Consider the following 5,514-nt stretch of genomic DNA (forward strand, 5'->3'; position numbering starts at 1 on the left):
GCTTATTCTATAGTCTCATTCTTTTGTGTGGTTTGCTGTTCATGCTTCGTAACTTATGCTAAGTATTTTTCCTTTCTTTGCTTCTGTTCTCATATGAATCCCTACCCCTAATCCCCTTTATGTGTTGAGTTGAAACCTTGGCCTGACAGTATCCCAATTACTGCCCAGGCCATGGTTTGACCTTCAATAGGTCCTGACTCTCCAATATTTGGCTAATGGGCTGGTCAGGGGTGTGCCAGCATTCTATGTTGCTGGGCATGACCACCAGCCTGCCTTGGCATCCCTTAATTCCCTTTATTGCACTTACACTTGTTCCTAGATTCTAAGTTCTGCCACCCTCCAATGAGCCTTGCCTTGGGACCTTGAGTTCCCTCTGAACTTGGACATTGGAGGGCTGGCCCTTCCACACTGCACTTTAATTCAGTTCTGTAATGATATATGGGTGTAAGCATTGCCTGGAGTTCTTGAAACTCCTTGGAACTTTGACACATTCCAGATAAGAGAAAGGCCATGGAACTTGATCCTGGCAGTTGGCTCATATCATGTTGTTAGACCTTGGGTCTGAATTAGGCTCCTTGGATGCAGCTTAAAAGCTCTGATGTAAATTTATTTTCTGTTTGATTCATTTGGTCTGTAATAAATTTTGTAATAACTTATGGGGTTTTAGTAAAAAGGGGAGGGTTATCTGTGTATGCATAAGGGTAGATATCCTGCCTATAGGAGTTTTTCTTTGAATTTCTACACTTTCACATATAGAAATCTGAATTGGGTAAATAAAATTTATTACCCAGCATATAGATATCCTCAACTCTTGTACATGATGCAAGTATGGGAGTATCTTGGAATTCTTGGTTGCCCACTCTTCTCGAACCTGATGTATGAGCAAGTCTGAATCCCCGATCACTAGTAACTCCTGAACGTTCATACCAATGGCCAGCTTGAGCCCTAAGATGCAGGCTTCGTACTCGGCCATGTTGTTGGTGCACGGGAACCTGAGTTTGGCGGACACCGGGTAATGCTGACCTGTTTCTGATACTAGAACCGCTCCTATGCCAACTCCTTTAAAATTTGCCGCTCCGTCGAAAAACATTCTCCAGCCATCATAGGATTCTGCAATGTCTTCTACTATGAAAGAAACCTCCTCATCGGGAAAATACGTCTTTAGAGGCTCGTATTCTCCGCCCACGGGGTTTTCGGCAAGATGATCGGCTATTGCTTGTCCTTTGATCGCTTTCTGGGTCACGTAGACAATATCGAACTCACTCAACAGAATTTGCCATTTGGCCAGCCTGCCCATGGGCATGGGCTTCTGGAAGATGTACTTCAGCGGATCCATCCTTGATATGAGATAAGTGGTATAGGCACAGAAATAATGCCTCAACTTCTGAGCTACCCAAGTCAGAGCACAACAGGTGCGTTCTAGCAGGGAATATCGGGCCTCGTACGGGATGAACTTTTTGCTGAGATAGTAGATGGCTTGCTCCTTTCTCCCCGTTTCATCATGTGTCCCAAAACACAACCAAATGCTCCATCCAGTACTGCAAGGTAGAGCAATAGCGGTCTACCTGGTTCGGGCATAACCAGGACTGGCGGCGTTGGAGGATCTGATCAACGAGAACATTCAACACGGGGAAAGTCCTTCTGGGACCAAATAGATAGGATTCTTTTCTTTTTAGCCATCTACTACCTCAGCAAAAAGTTCTGGATAACGCCGCCAGTCCTGGTTCCGCCTGAACCAGGTAGACCGCTATTGCTCTACCTTGCAGTACTGGATGGAGCATTTGGTTGTGTTTTGAGACAACATGATGAAACGGGGAGAAAGGAGCAAGCCATCTACTATCTCAGCAAAAAGTTCACCCCGTACGAGGCCCGGTATTCCCTACTAGAACGCACCTGTTGTGCTCTGACTTTGGTATCTCAGAAGTTGAGGCATTATTTCTGTGCCTATACCACTTATCTCATATCAAGGATGGATCCGCTGAAGTACATCTTCCAGAAGCCCATGCCCATGGGCAGGATGGCCAAATGGCAAATTCTGTTGAGTGAGTTCGATATTGTCTACGTGACCCAGAAAGCGATCAAAGGACAAGCACTAGTCGATCATCTTGCCGAAAACCCCGTGGGCGGAGAATACGAGCCTCTAAAGACGTATTTTCCCGATGAGGAGGTTTCTTTCATAGGAGAAGACATTGTAGAATCCTATGATGGCTGGAGAATACTATCCCGATAAAAATCCAGGATCAACCTGCTTACTGTGCTCATGTCGAGGAAGAAGCAGATGGAAAACCATGGTTCCATGACATTAAGAAGTACCTGTCAACAGGAGAATACCCAGAATTTGCAAACACTACTCAAAAGCGCACACTGCGGAGGCTATCCAATCACTTCTTTCACAGCGGTGGAATCCAGTATAGGAGGACTCCTGATTTGGAATTACTGAGGTGTGTCGAAGCAAAGGAAGCATCCAGGTTGTTGGAGGAAGTTCATGCAGGGACTTAAGGTCCACATATGAATGGTTTTGTCTTAGCCAAGAAAATACTCCGGGCCGGTTATTTCTGGATGACTATGGAGACGGACTGCATCCAGTATGTTCGGAAATGCCATCGTTGCCAGATCCATGCAGACATGATAAAGGTGCCTCCTAACGAGCTCAATGCAACAAGCTAACCATGGCCGTTCGCCGCTTGGGGAATGGATGTCATCGGACCTATCGAGCCTGCCGCATCAAACGGGCACAGGTTCATACTAGTGGCGATTGATTATTTTACCAAATGGGTTGAAGCAGCATCATATAAGGCGATAACCAAGAAGGTTGTGATAGACTTCGTTCGCGACCGTATCATTTGCCGGTTCGGCGTCCCAGAGTCAATCATCACTGATAATGGTTCCAATCTCAACAGTGATCTGATGAAAGCAATGTGTGAGACATTTAAGATTAGGCACAAGAATTCTACAGCCTACAGACCTCAGATGAATGGAGCCGTATAAGCGGCCAATAAGAACATTAAGAAGATACTAAGGAAAATGATAGAGAAACACAAGCAGTGGCATGAAAAGCTATCCTTTGCTTTATTGGGATACCGTACCACAGTCCGCACATCAACTGGGGCAACTTCTTTTATGCTGGTTTACGGTACCGAGGCAGTCATCCTGGCCGAGGTAGAGATTCCCTCCCTGAGGATTATACAGGAAGCGGGACTTGAAGATGCAGAATGGGTAAAAAGTCGCTATAAGCAGTTAGCCCTCATAGACGGGAAAAGACTAAACGCAGTTTGTCATGGTCAATTGTATCAGAACAGGATGTCCAGAGCCTTCAACAAAAGGGTCAGATCGAGACAATTCACGCCAGGACAGCTAGTACTGAAGAAACTTTTTCCACATCAAGATGAAGCCAAAGGGAAATTCTCTCCCAACTGGCAAGGCCCGTACATGGTTCACCGGGTCCTAACAGGAGGGGCCCTCATACTCGCAGAGATGGATAGAGAAGTCTGGCCAAAGCCAATTAATTCAGATGCAGTCAAACGCTATTATGTGTCCATTATGATTCCTTTATGATGTAATTTGAACTACGTCTGACCTGATTCCCGTTTAAGAGGGGATACGTAGGCAGCCTTATGGGTTCGGTCACAATTTAATAAAATTTTCATTCCCCCCCGACATTGGAAACTTGGGCAGAATTTTGAGGAGGACCCTCAAAATTCCGAAGTTGATCTCCGCCAATCATCACGCGCAGCCGTCAGAAGCACCAGCCCAGTAAACTGGGGCAGAATTTTGAGGAGGACCCTCAAAATTCCGGAGCAAAAGAGGTTGCAATATCTTGAACTGTGTCGCAGTCATCGGTTCATCTAAAACCATTTTACTTTATGTACTTACATCATGTCTTATTATTTTACTAAATCATGCATGGCTACTGTCAAAATAGCTTTGTTTAGCAACGCTACCCCAAATGAAAGCAGGAATCGAGTAGGACAAGCGAAGCCCACGGGAAGACGAACTAACCTTCCCCCCCTGACAAAACTCACAATCTTTCTTTGAATGCAGGCACCCTAAAAACATAGAATCATCGGATATGATTACAAACTCACACTTTTCAGGAATACAATTCTCAAGATCATCGCCCATTTACAAGTGCTATCCGCGCACGACATTCCTAGCAGCCCCAATGACAATCAACTATCAGCTAAGAGATTTCGTTACTCTGCGTTTTTCTCTGCATTGCATAAGGCTACCTTTCTGCCTTCCGAGACTAAGCTCTGTTTCCATCTGCATTTTTCTCTGCATTGCATAAGGCTACCTTTCTGCCTTCCGAGACTAAGCTCTGTCTCCATCTGCATTTTTCTCTGCATTGCATAAGGCTACCTTTCTGCCTTCCGAGACTAAGCTCTGTCTCCATCTGCATTTTTCTCTGCATTGCATAAGGCTACTTTTCTGCCTTCCGAGACTAAGCACTGTCTCCATCTGCATTTTTCTCTGCATTGCATAATACTACCATTCTGCCTTCCGAGGTTAAGCTCTACCTCCATCTACATCGGCTGAAACACCGCCAACTTTATTTAAATTCCTGTCGGCTGAAGTATCGCCATTTATATTTTTCTACATCGGCTGAAACACCGCCAACTTTATTTAAATTCCTGTCGGCTGAAATATCGCCATTTACATTTTTCTACATCTGCTGAAACATCGCCAACTTTATTTAAATTCCTGTCGGCTGAAATATCGCCATTTACATTCTTCTACATCGGCTGAAACATCGCCAGCTTTATTTAAATTTCTGTCGGGTGAAATATCGCCATTTACATTTCTCCTTCACATCGGCTGAAATACCGCCAAATCTTGCATTTCATGAGCTGAAAATACCGCCAAATCTTGCATTTCATGGGTTGAAATACCGCCAAATCTTGCATTTCATGGGCTGAAATACCGCCAAATCTTGCATCTCATGGGCTGAAATACTACCAAACTGTCCAAGGGCGTCATTGTTCGGAGGCACCATCTTCATAGCCCGAGAACCCCATGCCATGGCCCGAGGACCCCGCTTTATATTCTGCACATCATTATTCAAAGGCAACATGGTTCGGAGGCACCATTACAATAGCCCGAGAACATCAGTTCATCGCCTCCGAATCCTTTATTATGCGCTTCATGGCCCAGGACATCATGGTCTGAGGACGTCATCTTAACCATCCAAAGACAACATTCATGGTCCAATGGGAACTTGCATCACGTTTAAATTCCGCACGATATGCTTATATTACTCAATTGCAGGTACGTCAGCTGGCCACGGCCATTACAGCAGGAGCGATCTCGCCCCGGTTTCTCGCAACCCATCAGCCCCTGACCACCCTTCCCAACCTAAATATTGCGCCTGTCTCTTCGAAAACCTCCATCGGCATACTCCGTCGATGTATCCTGAACTACATATGACCTGATTCCTGTAAAATCAGGGATATGTAGGCAGCTCAGAAACCAGAGCGCGGTCAAAACCTTTGCAAGTCGTTTACTCGACGGTCAAAA

Source organism: Nicotiana attenuata, unplaced genomic scaffold, assembly GCF_001879085.1.
Source record: "Nicotiana attenuata strain UT unplaced genomic scaffold, NIATTr2, whole genome shotgun sequence".
Classification (NCBI taxonomy): domain Eukaryota; kingdom Viridiplantae; phylum Streptophyta; class Magnoliopsida; order Solanales; family Solanaceae; genus Nicotiana; species Nicotiana attenuata.